This window comes from Camponotus floridanus, unplaced genomic scaffold (assembly GCF_003227725.1).
Source record: "Camponotus floridanus strain SB8 unplaced genomic scaffold, Cflo_v7.5 scaffold292, whole genome shotgun sequence".
NCBI classification, from domain to species: Eukaryota; Metazoa; Arthropoda; class Insecta; order Hymenoptera; family Formicidae; genus Camponotus; species Camponotus floridanus.
This window is the reverse complement of record NW_020229428.1, coordinates 84,046-102,376: the sequence shown is the minus strand read 5'-3', so window position 1 is coordinate 102,376 and position 18,331 is coordinate 84,046. Positions and strand designations below refer to the sequence as shown.

At 39.8% G+C, this 18,331-nt stretch overlaps 1 pseudogene; it reads right to left on the bottom strand.

Moving 5' to 3' along the window:
• Window positions 1-9,949: 9,949 nt before the first annotated feature.
• LOC112638356 lies at window positions 9,950-10,736 on the bottom strand (annotated as a pseudogene).
• Between the last annotated feature and the right edge of the window lie 7,595 nt (window positions 10,737-18,331).

Genomic DNA, 18,331 nt, shown 5'->3' with positions numbered 1-18,331 from the left:
TGTGAACCCGGTACTTTGGCTCCGAAGCGAGTTAGGGTCCAGAAATCGGCCAAGAAGGTGTTAGCATCAGTTTTTTGGGATGCAAAAGGAATTTTGTTCGTGGATTACCTTCAAACTGGTAAAACAATAAACTCAAATTATTATTGTAACCTTTTGGACCAGCTGGATGTAAAAATTCGTGAGAAGAGACCTGGTTTACAGAAGAAAAAAATCATTTTTCATCAAGACAACGCACCCTCTCACACAGCTCAAAAAACCATCGCGAAAATCAGTGAATTAAAGTACGAATTGTTGCAACATCCACCCTATTCGCCAGATTTAGCTCCCTCTGACTTCTGGCTGTTCTCACATCTCAAAAAATTCATGCGTGGGAAACGATTTTCATCGAACGAAAAGGTAATAGCAGCCGTGGAAGCGTATTTCGACAGTCTTCCGGATTCTCACTTCAGGGATGGAATCCATAAATTAGAAGATCACTGGAACAAGTGTATTGAAGTTCAGGGAGATTATATTGGATAATAAAATGTATTTCAAACCATAAAATCCTGTTTTTCTTATCGAACGACAAAACTTATTGAACAACCTGATATATATATATATATATATATATATATATATATATATATACATATTTTCCACAATCACCGAAGATAAAAAGTTTCTCAATAGGATCTTCTTGAATCCGCCAGATCTAAGCAGAAGAAAGCACAAGATTAGAAATTTTGAAGTAAAAAAGAAAAAGGAAAGAGGGATATTGTCTTTTCACTCAACATTTCTTTCTTCCGCATATTGCGTTACTTTTAAATATTGACAAGACATCACGAAGAAAAATAAATGATATACGATAAGTACAAAACATTTCTGTAATGTTAACTACCATGAAAACTTTAATAGTTATCATTACAGAAAAATTGTATGAATATTAAAATAGCATTGAAAAATACTGATTGCGATAACCATAGCGATTTCCAATAAATCAATATAAAGACACTGAAAAGTGCCGATTTCTCTCCACTATAACTGTGCAAGAAAGTCAATCACGAATTAAATATGTATAATCAGATTCAAGTAACCGTTAAACTAAAACAATCAGTTTTGGTATAACAATTATTTGAATCGATTATACATATCAAGTTCGCGACCGAATACTTTCTCGCACAGTTCTAGTATCAATTGAGATGGATTTGCATTAAAAAATGCAGATTAATTTTTCTATGATATCACTCTTCTCTCTTGTCGTTCTCCATTGCCCTCCGTCGTCCTTCGTTATCTCCATTTTCCTCCATCGCTTTCCGTCGTTCTCCATCCTCCTCCGTCGTTCTCCATCGTTCTCAATTGTTCTCCATCGTTCTCCATCGTTTTCCGTCGTTCTCCGTCGTTCTCCGTTATTGTTCGTCATGTTCCGTTTTCGTCCGTTATTTTTTCCGTAATAGATAATATCAGTTCCTTTCCCCGATGATCTATTATGACAATCTCCACATAACTCAGCGGACCCACGTTGATTGACCAATTTCGAAGAATTTGAATTCCGTAGCCGCCAATGCGTATCGTCTGCCTAGTATACGAACCGCACGATGCTCCAACGAAATGCTACAAAATTAAAATTAAATAATACTAATAATAATAATAATAATACTAACAATAATATAATTTGTAAAAATAGAAAAATAGAAAAATGTTAAACGAAACTTACTCGTCACATTTGTTCTCAAACGATGGAGTTTTATCACGACTCGGCACATAATTATTCACGCGTCTTCCGGCGTCGCTGCTGCTGTTGTTTCTTTCGATGTAGTACATTTTTTATTTTTCTGGGGTTATGAAAAGTGAACCACGAGCGGTTAACGCGACACTGATAGGAATTAATCGGATATACGTGACGCTCATCTTCTAAAAGTATAATATGGTGGGGGATCAATGCTTCTAATGCACAGAAATTTAGGAGAAGGGGGAGACGGCATTCAAACAAAAAAAATTCTTAGAAATGCAAGCAAAGGTGGAGAAATAAAAGATAACATATATTAATGTTTACATATTTTATTTTTCTCGCAATTCTTTCTAGCGTTGCGACCACCAGTTAAATATTTTGAATACATTTTGTAATGCACAATTCTTAACATGTTTTCCATCGCATACTATTTGTATCATCTAATTTATTTAGAGCATTAATATCTTCGTAATCTGCATCCAAACTTTCAATAATACAGCCGTTTCCTGTATCGTCTAGTATATCGGTCAATCATTTTCGCTTTTCAAGTCCTTTAACGTATACGACAGACGATTCTTCTTCTTCTTCTTCTTTGTGTATCGTACCAACGACAGCTGTTGTAATTGCACGCTGAGCCAAATCATATTGAACGTTTGCGTCTTCCCATTGTAATCCGTGATGATTTCTAGTCAACCATGAGACTTGACATCGCTCAGATTTTAAGCACGCTCCACGGTATGGGACTTGCGAAAAAATAATGCGACAGAACATATCCCTTTCTCAGGACTGCCGCTTCCTTCACGAAGAATAATTTGCCGATGGTAAATCCTTGCAAATCCACAAACGTTAGTACAGACATGACGATCTCTCTCTCTCTCTCTCTCTTTCTCTCTCCCTCTCTCTCTCTCTCTCTTCAATACGTCAGTCAAGAGGAATGACAAAATTATAAAACCATCTCGCAACACTTTGATTTATATCATGCTCCTCTTCCGTCCTTTTCTCTTGTGTCGATGTTGTTGCGAATACTTAAGTGATTTTGCGTACAACGTTGGTCAATGAATTGTACTGTATCACGCGATCGTGTATGATGAGACAGTACGCAGTGGTATTCGTCAGCACGTTCTCCTTACTCGAATTCCAATCTTACATCCACGGTTGCGCTCTTGATCAATTCGTTTTGTCGAGAACAATCGATAATCACGAACGAACCGTGAAATGGTGAGACTCGGCTGGAAATACTCGTATCCGTAATAGTTCTTGCAGAAGCGCGTGTACGTCGTACAGAATGGAATATCTGTTTTTATCAAAATCCAGATACATATCGTCATACGGATAACATTCCGAGTTCAGATAGAGTTTCACGTTGTTCAATTTGCAATCGTCAAATTGACTCGCAGTCGCAGACATGACATTCTTCCGACCTGTCTGCAGAGCGAAGACAATGTATCGTGGTTTCTCCAGCTGAGTCGTGGTCTTAATGGTCCACGAATGCTTGGTTGTAAGTTGCAATAGTGGATACTCGTACAGATCCCACGAGCGAAAAACCATGCTGAGATATCGTCCGCTTTCCAGAGCACGCAGCATCGACAGCTTTTTGATTTCGCTCAACAGCACGTAAGGTACAACGCGGAGATGCGCAGACACGATATGATGCTACCAACTACTATACGCGCGATCGTTTGCAGTCCATTGAATTGTGATAAAACCAAACCGTTTCTGATAAGTCTACTGGAAAGTCCACACGGAGTACGTTTCGAGAACGTGTACGTGTACTTGAAGTTGCTGCAACAACCGAAATATCGATATCTAGAGAATTTGTTGACACCGATCGACGAAATCGGCTATTTTACGTTCTCCAATAACAGTGACGACCGAGCGAGGCACGTCCAAACTCGATTTTCGTCTTTGATGACGTGGCATACGACAAGCAAGATACGATAAGAGAGTATTTCTCAATGGGTTGTCACTCGAACGTCGACTTCTATCTCTGTCAGACGTATGCGAGAATAACAAAACATCTTATACGCGACAACACGAACCTGCTGATCTTGTTTAAAGAGGACGGTATCAATTTGAAACGCGTGTACAACAATCACGTGAATACCGACATGTCGTACGAGGATTTCAGTGAATTATGCCGTACTTTTTGGCAGCAAACGTATGGATTCCTAGTGATAAATAAGGACAGCTCGCTTACGAACGGGCGATACAGAAAAGAATTTAACGTGTTCGCGATACCACAAAACGATTAATCGCTGTCGACATTCCGTCGAGAGGGATGACGCTCGACATTCCGTCAACATGGCTGGAAGCGATAATATTCGCGAGCGTGAAAAGATTGAGGGAGATTGAGAAAACGAGCGAATCGATCCGCAAGGAACATCGCGCTTTGAAGACCGGTAAAATCGACAACGACATCGCGCTCAAGACCCATTTTAGACCTATTATCGAGCCACTACAAAAGATCATCGATAACTCTAGCTCAATCATGGTAAAAAACGAGTCGGAGACTAACGCCGACGCGAAGATTAAAACGTTACCCATCAAGCGATACAAGGAGGAAGAGGAGGAAGAGGATGCGACTCCGAAAAAGAGGAAACGATTGAAGGCGAAGCGTTTATCGGCGCCGCGTATATCCGATCTATCGGATGTTTTACGAGACAAACCGCCGATAACTTCTACACCGTCTGCGACACCGAGAATCGCACAACTCACGATACCCGAATCACTCGCAATCGAAAATGTTCGAAACCACGGGCAACCCACTCGAAACATCTGTTCGAAACATGTTACAAACATCGGAAGGTCAAGAAGTGTTACGAGAGCATTTGGGACCACTGAAACAAAAGTACATGAGCGCTCTTCTTAGCGGCGACGAAAGAAAAAACGAGAACGATCACGTGTACGGTGTCTATTTTGACGAGAATGAAATGCGTCTCGGTAACAAACAATTCGACATTGACAAAGATGACTCTATAATCATGGACAAAATGAGGTACATTGGTAGGATTATACGAGTTGCTCTTTAAGAGAATTCCCGATGATGTCATATACACTGAGGACGATGCAAAAATATGAGAGTATAATGATGGCGACGAGTGTGGATAAACGCCAATATGATGCGCAAGGTCAATTAAAGAGCAACAAGGGATACAAGTATAAACAAATAATCGCCGTTGATGTCGATCGAATCGAAAAAGAAAAAAATCTGGAACGAGAGTATTTACGCCTCGCGCGATGACGCTAACCAACAATAAGATCGATTACATGCACTGGGACGATCCCAATGAGCTAGTGGATCGCCTACGATTGCTCGATGCTTCGCGCTGAGTTTCCCACCACAACGCTCACGACAATGAGATCTTTTCGATCATAGAGGAACTTCGCGAAGTCGGCCTTATTATAAATTAAACGGTGTCTCGACAAAACAAATCAATTGATCGACGTCACGCGCATAAAAAGAATGCCTATCAACAAATTTGGATTATTCGACCGGAGAAATGAAGAAATCAGCTCAAGCGATCATTGGGGTAAATTGGTGACAAGTTACTTGCGTCGAAACGCTCTGTGTCGCATCGCTACGGACTATGGACGCGAGGTCGCGCAAGATTCGCCGTGTAACGCAACCTGAGGCTGATATCGATGCAGTCAACAAACTGTACGTGGAAGAATGTGTTAAAACGTTGAGAATCAACAGAAAGAATCAGACGAGAAGCTGACTGCGTTCGAGAAAGATATGCGAGCTTTGCAGACTACGATAAACGAGCTTCGTCGTACGATTAACACTAATTCAGAAACGACTATCAACCTGTAATGAGCGGCTGTAGTGAACGGCTTAGAAGTGGCTATTGTACAATTATTGAACATCTACAAAGGTTTATCGAACGACTATGAACGGTTATAAAACGGTTACGAATGGTTATCGAACGATTATCAAACTACAAGGAGTGGCAGTGATCGAAGAGGAAACGGCCTCCAACGAAGCTACGAACAATTCAAGAACAGCTGCGAACGAGGCTACGGACACGTCAGGAACACGTCGGCTGCATACGAGGCGGCATACAACTCAGGAATGGCTAACGAGTCAAAAACGATTGCCAACGAGGCAAACAGGTCAGAAACGACTGTGAACGAGGCGACGGACTACTTAAAAGCGACTATCAACAGGATCAACCAAGGCAACAAACAGGTCAAGGACAGCAACAAACGGGACAAGAACGGCAGTGAATGGCAACGAACGGTAATGAACGGCAACGAACGGCTATCGAATGGCTACAAACAGCAATCGAACGGGACAGCAACGGCTAAGGAACGGTAACGAACGGTTATCGAACGGTTATTGAACGAGGTAGGTACGGCTAGGGAATGGTAATAAACGGTAATCGAACGGGTCAGCAACGGTAATGAACGGCAACGAACGACAACGAACGGCTATCGAACAGCTATCGAATGGTTATCGAACGGGCAGGTACGGCTAAGGAACGGTAACGAACGGCAATGGAACGGGTCAGCAACGGCTAAGGAACGATAACGAACGGCTATCGAACGGCTCAGAAACGGCTACGAACGGCTAAAGAGTGACAACGAATAATAAAACGCACGATGATACTCGGGGCACATATCATTTAGTCGAAGAATCGAAATAACGATTGGTCGACGATTGGGAATAACTGAGGAAGCGAAGAAACAACATAGTTTAGAAAAACGGTAGTTGGTGAATGAACTGCACGCACCGACGAGAAAATATTTCCCCCGAAAACACGTTATAGTGCGGGGATACGATGACCTGTGGCAAGCTGACATCGTCGAGATGCGTCCGTACTCTCGTTTTAACAGAGATTACAACTACGTACTCACAGTCATCGATCTGTTGAGCAAGCACGCGTGGGCCGTACCACTCAAGAGTAAAGGTGGAAGCGAGACAGCTGACGCTATCGCCGAAATAATTCGAGATAATAATAGATGTCCGAAAAACATACAGAACGATATGAAGAAAAAATTTTATAATGCCGACGTGCAACGGCTAATGCGGAAACACGACATCAATCACTATTTTACATATTCGGTATTGAAGGCATCGATCGTTGAGCGATTCAATCGCACGCTGAAAAACGACATGTGGAAGATGTTTACGTTAAACGGATCTTATAAGTGAATCAACGCGTTGCCGGGACTCGTATCGGATTACAACGCGCGCAAGCATCGAACGATCGGTATGCGACCCGTCGACGTTACCCCCGCGATCGCTGAAAGACTGGTTACTGTGTACAACCGTGTAAATATCGCGGGTCCGGCAAAATTCAAAGTAAGTGACTCGGTACGCGTTAGCAAGTACAAGACAGTTTTCGAGAAGGGTTACACGCCAAGTTGGACAACCGAGGTGTTTAAAATTATAAAAGTACAGCATACTAATCCCGTAAGTTATTTACTTGAGGATTATCGCAAAAAATCTATCGCTGGAGCGTTCTATGAGCACGAGTTGCATCGCGCGAATTATCCGGACGTGTATTTCATAGAGAAAGTACTGCGCAGGAGGGGTGACAAGGTTTACGTGAAATGGCTGGGATTTGAAAATGTTCACAACTCTTGGGTACATAAGGACAATGTGATTTAATTTATACAGTGTTTATTTTTCATTTTCAAGAAATGAAAATATACATAAAATATAAAAAAATGTTTATTAATATTTCTTTCAATAATACTATATATGTATTTATATTCTTAATATAATTGTGTAAGATATGCGTTACATAAAAATATATGAAATATAAATTTGTAAGATGTGTATTATATAAAACTATATGAAATATAAAAAAATCTTTACTAATATTTCTTTCAATATTATATTCTTTCAATATTTAATAGTATTTAATAGTATTTAATAGTATATAATACAAAAACACACATTTTACATTACATTTTACATTTTATAAAGTTATCCTATAATTCCCCCATGGTAGCGTATCGGTGGTTTCGGATACGATATATCGCTTGTCGTCGTACGGACTCAGACTCAGAGCAATTTTCGTCTCGCGGACGATATATACTTCGTGCAATTTAGATCTTATACAAGACTGTTGTCGCGTCATTTCGATCTCATCGTGCAAACACCGCGTGTAATCGTCGAATGTTATATTACGCGCTACGACATTACTTTTGACGCCTTTTGCCTTCTTCGTGTCTTTTTTTCCATTCACTCTGACCGCGTACATTTTTGCTCTAAGCCCGACGAATTCGGTCATTATCGCGCCATTATTATCATCCTTCATCAAGCCGGCACTTTTTTATTCACGAACAGTATATCATACGCATTGTCCGCAGCACAATTGCTCGTGTCGAACCTAGCGATATCATATTTCATGTTCTTGTACACATTGACGCATTCAACATAATATATTAAACTATCTGTGTCGGTGTACATGATCTTACATTTGTCGCGATACAGAGGAAACATGTACTTGTGGTGAAATTCATACAGACACTCTTTCGATATATCGAGTGCACATACCGACGTAGATTGATTTATAAAATTTAACCTCAAGTTTACGCAATTCTACAGCGATTAAATTTTCCGAAAAAATTCTTCGACTATGGAAATTTGGTTTGGCGATCATCGCTTCTGCGCCATATCGTCCGTCTCACTTTGTCAATAATTTTACATCGACACGATTACGCACATTTTCCATCGTTTTGCCAAATACCGCATTGTTCATTAATTTGTATAAATTTTTCTCGAAATCATTTTTCGCGAGTGTTCTAAATTGTGTATTTAATTCGATATAACTGCGAAGCCACGGAAATTGCGTAAATTGTAATACGTGATGTATTTTTGTTACATGAAGGCCGTGTCACGTACACTGCTGTAGATTATGATAGTGTATGTACGTAACGCTTCTTATCGTATAACGTTGCGAGGAGCTTGTCTTGCCGCTTGCCGGGCGGCTTGTCGGGTGTCGGGCAAAACGGTAGGTCAGTGTGCGTATCGTGAAGATGTTGCGGGTACTCTAAATCTATCTCGAGGATATTACCTGTAGGCGAATCTAACGCGATCGATATTACGTGAAAATTCAACACGACGTCGACCCATCGAAAATCGGCGTAAGGCAACGGTTGACACATTGCCCATTCGTATAAATTATTAACGTCAAAATACATCAAGTACGACGATGGTTTTGATGGATCGTACGATTCTTGCATGTACTTGTTATTAGCGCGCGCGTATCAATGTTGGGACATTGGCTCAGACCACCGCGTATATCGCGTTCGATAAACATGACCATATCGATATCTGTAAGTAACTCGAACATAATCTTCGTATGCTTTAACATGGGCGTCCCACGTGTATCCGGGGAGAGTATAATAATACGCGGGGTCGAGTCCGTAACTTTTGATGCAATTATCGCGAAAGTTTTCGAAAATATCGGCTAATAACAAAACGTCGGTTTTGAGATACATGTCGCTACATTCGCCTAACGTTCGAATGGAGAATTGCGTCCAGATGTTCTCGGCGTGCGTGTAATCGCTCTCGTATATAGTTTTACCGGTCAAAGAACTGTAAAACGATTTGCGCGGTGGTAAACACGTATCTTGCAACCTATCTACCGAGTCGACGTATTCGTACGGAAAGGCGCCTTTCCATGTTAATAAACTGAAATTTACTGCAGATAAATTTTGAAATTCCGATTTTAAAATTTTGAGTTTGTCTTTGTCTAGATAAGATGTCAATTTGTCGAGACTCGATGTAAGAAATTTGTACGAATCGATGAAGCGTAATTTTACATAATTTTTCCAATTGCCTTCCTTAAGGTTAACATTTTTCATAAACAAAATATATTTTTCCTTGGTTATCGGAAGTAAATCGACTCTTCCTTCGAACGCCGTAGCTATATCCTCGATAATGAAATGCGCGTCGTAATCTGATAAATTATGGAAGACTATGGGAATACAAAAATATTCTTTGTAATTTAAATTGCAATTTGAATGCGCGGGACCTCTGTACCGTCCGGTCAAATGACAATAATCACATACGCGTGTATCGTCTTCTTGCGTAAACGGTGTTTCGCATATATGACAATGTGTCGCGTTATTAAATTTTTTCCACTCTTCGGACGTCAAATCTATCATTGAGACATTGGTCGTTAAAATAGTCTTTACACGAATCGCTAAATTTTTAAGTTCTTCGAGGAACCACGAAATGCAATCGGCGCTACGGCGGAAATTATAAACTGATAAGGAATCGTTTTACGAACAATATACATAGTAAGCGATACTAAATACCCAATGATGCTGGTACGCGTTCTTTTCTTCCTCCTCCTCCATCTTGGTCGAAATGCATTCCAAATCGGTGTATACGATGAATGGAAGCCGCTCTTTCCTGTTGTAGTTGTTGAACTCGAGCCACTTGTCCTTATCGCTCGGCAACCGGATAGCGCAGTCGTTTATCTCCCCGCAGTCAACAGCATGTAACTGTAACTTGTCTTCTGAACCGAAATAGTGCAAGCATCTGTAAAAGAAATTTTTTTTAAATTAAAAATTTATGCAATGCATTATATTTTATAATTATATAAATTATATAAATTATACGTACCAATCACAGATATATTTTTGATTCTTGTGTTTGCTCAGTTGCGTGCTCACGAGTCGCGACAGATTCTTGATTCAAGAAAAATGCCCGACATTGGTGCCGTCTTCCACGTATAGCAGATTCACATGCTTATCTCGCTTCTGCTCCAAAAGACATCGGGACAATGCTGTTCTCTTTCTCGATGTTGTACACATTGATCGAGATATTGTTTGCGAGTTCAAATTTTTTAATTTGATTTAAAGTCACTGGAAATTCAATGTCCCGGCGATTCAGCACTGTCGCGTAATGTGGGTATGATGATTCCCGTTCCGCGTTCCTTTCTGCGGGATATAGAGCGGCGACCACTGCCCACGCGAAACACGCATTGTCTTTCGATTGCACGTTAATCACCGCTCTCTTCGTCGCAATCTCTCGCGGCAATTTAATGTGACATCCCGCGCGCATAGGATTATACTTATTTATATTCACAGTCAAATTCTGTATTCGCGACAGTGCCACATCGTGTTCCTGAAATTCCTCCAACGATGCTAAGGTTGGCTCGGTAACGCGGTGCTCGTATCACTCGCGTAAATAGAATGTGCGAAAGAGTTCATAATTTCTCGTATTTATATTTTTATTTGCACGCTTATCACCCGACGCAAATTCACCGTTGAATATAGTATTCACTTTTACACTGTTGTGTTTTTTTATAACGTCTTGCACTTGCTCGAGCACGATGTCTTTGGCATTCTCGAGAAATTAACGAGATTCGATATAGTTTGCGTTAATCACAGCACCGATCAAAATACGGTTATCGAACGCGGTATCGATCTCTCGCCAGACGAGTCTTTCCGCGTTATTGTCGCCACTGTAATCATCACCACTGGGTATAAACCGTCTCTACAATCTTTGCACCTTCGAGTCGCGCGATTTTAGCCACCAGAGATTGTCTACTTCCGATCGAGAGTCGCGGACGCTTGAAACGACAGCGTTCTTCGAGCTCTTTGATCAATTCCTCGCAACGCTGCAGCCATGCAAAATACTCGCCCAAGGTGGCAATTTGGTGAGATCGCTCCACCAGATCAGTCGGCTCGATGTTTTCCATTTTCCTGTCTTTTTCATACTTTTAAAGCACTACGTCACAGTTTTCTACGGAGCATTTGCACGTGACTTTTGCACAAGATAAACAATACCGTTCGTTATCTTGAACGTAAGAGTGCATAAACATTTATAACGTTGAAAGCATTAGTCTAAGACACTTCGATGAGCACAATGCAAAACTTTCACATCATCATCGGCACAATTTTTTCGGACATTTCCTATGTGTCTAGGATATTTCCAACTCATATACTGCGAAGGACACAAATTGTTCAATATCACCATTCTACACATTTTCCAATGTCTATACAAATATTAATGCATAGAGCTGTTCCGAAACACTGGATCTTCCGTAGAATTCTCCATGCATAGTCATAATAGTTTTTATAGCCAAATTCTTCTTCTTCTTCTTTATCTTCTTCGTCTTCTTTCATGCACTCATCGAACATCCGTCTGTATATTTTCTCTCTCATGGGGTAAGGCCAGTTACAAGGAGGTTCAGTGAGGACACGGACCTTTCGTCCTACGACGTGATTACTAGTTTGCGATACGCGTAAACCGAGCTCGCGATCACGTAGAAAATGCATCGGTGATATTCGTTGCACATTCATAAAATTGTTTTTGCCCTCCAGAACATCGACGATATCCTCTTTATAACAATCATAATATTCAGACAAAATGCTCAGCGTGTACAGTATAATTATAATAATCATCATTATAACGGAAGATGATAAAATTAATGTTTTTCTCACGTTACTCGCACACTTTATTCAGTCTTATTCAATGTTTTTTTTTCACAGTGTGCAAATTGGGCACATATTACATGGAAATATTAAATACAACGGATCTTTGCAATTTGAACAGTATCGTCCATCCGTTGCATCGAGTGTCTCAATTATATGTTTTCTAATAGCGTACATCATTTGATTATCTACACCTTGCAACGCAATCATACACGAAGGACATACGGCTAAAGCATTACCCGTGGAATAATAAAAATATATTGTACAAAATTTTGTACGTCCGTTTAGAGCATTAATTTCTGCAACAGACACTATTTTTTCTTTGAATTCCGTGGAGTTTTCACTGCAATCACTAATGCAATTACTGTCAGTCGACAACGTTTGATCTTCGTCTACTTCCATCTTTATACATAATCGCGCAAAAATCTTTTTAACAGAACACCGCTATACTTTTACAACCGATGTGTCAATGAGCGTTCAAATCACATACTATGATTTGATGCGCTTCAATCCTTCTTATATATGAAGGAGTAAACAAAAGCGCAAAGCAGTCGAACATCGGCGCTGATACGTCGCAATTCTTCCTAGAAAAATATGGAAGTTGATGATTTTGCAACGCCATTTGTTTATATTATTTATAAATTCACGCGACGCGTAATTCAATGAGAGAGAGATAAGAATACGTCGAACGGAAAAAAAATTTAGAATTACTTATATTGGGGATGAGGGGTCTACCGCGAAAGCGCAAAGCAGCCGAACATCGGCGCTGATATATGAGCGGCGGAAGCAAGAGTACAAAGTAGCCGAACGGCGCTAATACGTTGCAATTCTTCCTAGAAAAAAAATGTGGAAGTAGATTTTGCAACGTCATTTGTTTATATTGTTTATAAATTCACGCGACGAGTAATTCAATGAAAGAGATAAGAATACGTCGAACAGAAAAAAATCTAGAAATACTTATATTGGAGATGAGGAGTGTACCGCAAAAGCGCAAAGCAGCCGAACATCGGCGCTGATATATGAGCGGAGGAACCAAGGGTACAAAGCAACCGAATGGCGCTGATACGTTGCATTCTTCCTAGGAAAAACATGGAAGATGATTCTGAAATACCATTTGTTTATATTGTTTATCAACCGAGCATGTAATATAATATTGCTTATACTTGCGATAAATGTATGGGATCACATATACTTTTGTCTTACGACGCATTTTTTGATATGGTGATAATGCCACATCTCTACTATACAATCTCGTACCTTGTTGCCTTGTCATAAAGAGTTTAGCAGTGCGCGAGTCGAGAGATATCTATCAAAAAGTGAAGAAGAAGTGAATCCAAATATTTTTTTTCGTTGTTCTTCTGTGTTTCGTATAGAGTTGCCAGATGCGAAATGAATGTTACATTTTTTACATGACGGCTGAAAAATAGGTTGTTAGAGAATTGTAGTTAAATTTTTAATTAATTAGTAATTTTCGCATAAAAAAATTTTTAATTAATTAGTGACTCTCGAACATATTTGGGGGCGGTGCCCTTGGACACAGTACAATTGGACACGTTGCAAATGGACACGGTTCATTTGGACACGAAAAAAATGCGCGCTGTTCACTTGGATACAATTCATTTGGACACCGTTCATTTGGACACCGTTCAGTTGGACACAGAAAAATGCAACCTGTTCAGTTGGATGCAGGAATAAGCAACCTGTTCAGTTGGACACAGAAAGATGCAACCTGTTCAGTTGGACACAGGAATAAGCAACCTGTTCAGTCGGACACAGAAAAATGCGACCTGTTCAGTTGGACACAGAAAGATGCAACCTGTTCAGTTGGACACAGTTTTTTTGCGCACAGTTTTTTGCGCACAGTTCTTTTGTGTACATTACTTTTGCCCACATGTTCAATTGCGCACATATATTTTTCCATGCAAAGGGAGGTTTCACATGGGTTTGCAACGGAGTGGAGGCGGGGGGTGGGGGCGGGTGCAGTCTGTGCGTGTACTTTGCAACGCAAACTGGGATTTCACATGAGTTTATAAAACTGTGGGCAAAAGAACTGTGCACAAGAGAATTGTGTCCTACTGAACAGGTTGCATCCTTCTGTGTCCAACTGAACAGGTTGCTTATTCCTGTGTCCAACTAAACAGGTCGTATCTTTCTGTGTCCAACTGAATAGGTCGCATCTTTCTGTGTCCAATTGAATAGGTTACATTTTTCTGTGTCCAACTGAACAGGTTGCTTATTCCTGTGTCCAACTGAACAGGTTGCATTTTTCTGTCCAACTGAACAGGTCGCATCTTTCTGTGTCCAACTGAACAGGTTGTTTATTTTTGTGTCCAACTAAACAGGATGCTTATTCCTGTGTCCTACTGAACATGTTGCATCTTTCTGCGTCCAACTGAACGAGTTGCATCTTTCTGTGTCTAACTGAACAGGTTGCATCTTTCTGTGTCCAACTAAACAGGATGCTTATTCCTGTGTCCAACTGAACAGGTTGTATCTTTCTGTGTCCAACTAAACGGTGTCCAAATAAATGGTCTCCAAATGAACTGTGTTCAAGCGCACATTTTTTTCGTGTTGAAATAAACGTTGTCCAAATGAACGGTGTCCAAAATTTCGTGTCCATTTGAAACGTGTCCATTTGCAACATGTCCAATTGTACTGTGTCCAATTGAATGCCACTCAACTTATTTAGGGGTAAAAAAGCAAAAGTTTTTGTGAAAAAATATAATCATAATAATTATTGAACAAAGTATTATAGTACATACAATTTGTACTGTCTAAATAAAAATCAATGTTGGATAAGAACTATAGGTAAATCAACTACATAATTTTTTAAAAAATGTAACTGTATAATTTAGACAATGTTTAAGTAAGATAACATACTTAAATAAAAATAAACAACTTCAAAATTCAATTACATAAACTACACTCACCCGCAAAAAAAACGGGTAACCAAATTTTAGCAAAATTTTTTAACATCTTTCAATGGCGACAACTCATCGAAAAATCATCGTATTCCGATGAAACAAAGCTTAAATTAAAGCTTGAACATTTCTCTTGAAATTCAAATAAACAACAATTGAATTACAATAAAATTTACAAAATAGCAGACATTGAAAGTAGACATGGAAAAAGGAAGAAAAAAAATTTTTTTTAAATTATATTGCATAGCTCAGAAGAGTTGGCTGTCCAAGATATCAAAACGTATGCGTTTTAAAGCTCATTCATTTCCAAACAAATCCATATTTTAAAAACTTTTCTACGATTTTTTTTGAAAAAGTTATAGCGTTTTGAACAAAATGTTACAAAATGAATAACATTTTTTGTAAAATCTGCATTTGCGTGCGAGTACATATGCATGCATGTGCCCTGCTCTTGGCGTTACCCTGGATCAACGGCGTGGACGTGGCAGGAATCTGATCCTGTGTGTGTGTGTGTATGTGTGTGTGTGTGTGTGTGTGTCACAGCAGAGATAAGGACCCCACGGTTCGTCACTTCCGCAGTATTTCATGACTCCAAACCCTCTCTGCTGTGTGTGTGTGTGTGTGTGTGTGTGTGTGTGTGTGTGTTCAGTAATGCGTATTGCCTCCTCTCACATTTAATAATTCTTGTATGCGTTGGGGCATACTGTTAATTAAATTTCTGATTTCTTCCTGTTTCAAATTGTTCTATTCCTCTTGCAAAACGTTACGGAGTGCTGCTAACGTTTGAGCATTATGTTTTTGAACTCTGCGTTTCAGTATGTCCCATAAATGCTCTATAGGATTCATATCCGGACTTATAGCAGGCCACACCATTCGTTCAATGTTTATTTCGTTAAGAAAATTAGTCACTACTCGTGCAACGTGTGGTCTCGCGTTATCCTGCATTAATAAAAAGTTTTCTCCAATAAATTCCTTGTAAGGTACGATGTACGGAATGATGATATCTTCAATATAAATATAGGAATCCATATTACGCTCAAAAAAGTGAAGATCTGTGTGAGCATCTGCTGATATTCCGGCCCAAACCATAATGGATCCACTATAAAAATTCTCTCTTGCTTTCACGGTGCATGGAGCAAATCGTTCTCCAGGCCGACGATATACTCGATGACGTCCGTCGGGCACTTTTAAACAAAATCTTGATTCGTCCGTGAATAACACACGACTCCAATCATGCATATCCCAGTTTTGATGTTCTATCGCGAAATTTAATCGAGCTTCGCGATGCCCACGTTTTAAAGCTGGCACTAAAACTGGTCTTCGACATTGAATGTTTTCCTCCGCAAGTCCTCGCCGAATAGTGTCGTCGCTCACCTCCACTTCAAATTGTTGCAAATTGTTTTTTATTTCTATCGACGTTATACGCCGGTTTCTTAATGCTGACACAACAATATATTGGTCATCTTGTGCCGTGGTACATCTTGGACGACCAGATCCAGGTCTTCGATTATAACCACCAGTTTCCGCGTATCTGTTGTAAACTCGTTGTATAGTTGTAAGAGGAACGTTTAAAAAATTTACAACATAACGTTGACTCCTTCCATCATTAATCAGCGCTACAACCTGTGCGACTGTTGCAGAATCTAACATTGTTGCGAAAATGAATATTCTCGAGGAATAAAAACAATACAGATTCTCTGAACTTTTTTATGGAGTGAACATCTCTCATCGAGCGTATCTCATCGATATTCACTCCGTAGAAAAGTTCAGAGAATCTGTATTGTTTTTATTCCTCGAAAATATTCATTTTCGCAACAATGTTAGATTCTGCAACAGTCGCACAGGTTGTAGCGCTGATTAATGATGGAAGGAGTCAACGTTATGTTGTAAATTTTTTAAACGTTCCTCTTACAACTATACAACGAGTTTACAACAGATACGCGGAAACTGGTGGTTATAATCGAAGACCTGGATCTGGTCGTCCAAGATGTACCACGGCACAAGATGACCAATATATTGTTGTGTCAGCATTAAGAAACCGGCGTATAACGTCGATAGAAATAAAAAACAATTTGCAACAATTTGAAGTGGAGGTGAGCGACGACACTATTCGGCGAAGACTTGCGGAGGAAAACATTCAATGTCGAAGACCAGTTTTAGTGCCAGCTTTAAAACGTGGGCATCGCGAAGCTCGATTAAATTTCGCGATAGAACATCAAAACTGGCATATGCATGATTGGAGTCGTGTGTTATTCACGGACGAATCAAGATTTTGTTTAAAAGTGCCCGACGGACGTCATCGAGTATATCGTCGGCCTGGAGAACGATTTGCTCCATGCACCGTGAAAGCAAGAGAGAATTTTTATAGTGGATCCATTATGGTTTGGGCCGGAATATCAGCAGATGCTCACACAGATCTTCACTTTTTTGAGCGTAATATGGATTCCTATATTTATATTGAAGATATCATCATTCCGTACATCGTACCTTACAAGGAATTTATTGGAGAAAACTTTTTATTAATGCAGGATAACGCGAGACCACACGTTGCACGAGTAGTGACTAATTTTCTTAACGAAATAAACATTGAACGAATGGTGTGGCCTGCTATAAGTCCGGATATGAATCCTATAGAGCATTTATGGGACATACTGAAACGCAGAGTTCAAAAACATAATGCTCAAACGTTAGCAGCACTCCGTAACGCTTTGCAAGAGGAATGGAACAATTTGAAACAGGAAGAAATCAGAAATTTAATTAACAGTATGCCCCAACGCATACAAGAATTATTAAATGTGAGAGGAGGCAATACGCATTACTGAACACACACACACACACACACACACAGCAGAGAGGGTTTGGAGTCATAAAATACTGCGGAAGTGACGAACCGTGGGGTCCTTATCTCTGCTGTGACACACACACACACACACACACACACACACGGGATCAGATTCCTGCCACGTCCACGCCGTTGATCCAGGGTAACGCCAAGAGCAGGGCACATGCATGCATATGTACTCGCACGCAAATGCAGAATTTACAAAAAATGTTATTCATTTTGTAACATTTTGTTCAAAACGCTACAACTTTTTCAAAAAAAATCGTAGAAAAGTTTTTAAAATATGGATTTGTTTGGAAATGAATGAGCTTTAAAACGCATACGTTTTGATATCAATCAGCCAACTCTTCTGAGCTATGCAATATAATTTAAAAAAAATTTTTTTTCTTCATTTTTCCATGTCTACTTTCAATGTCTGCTATTTTGTAAATTTTATTGTAATTCAATTGTTGTTTA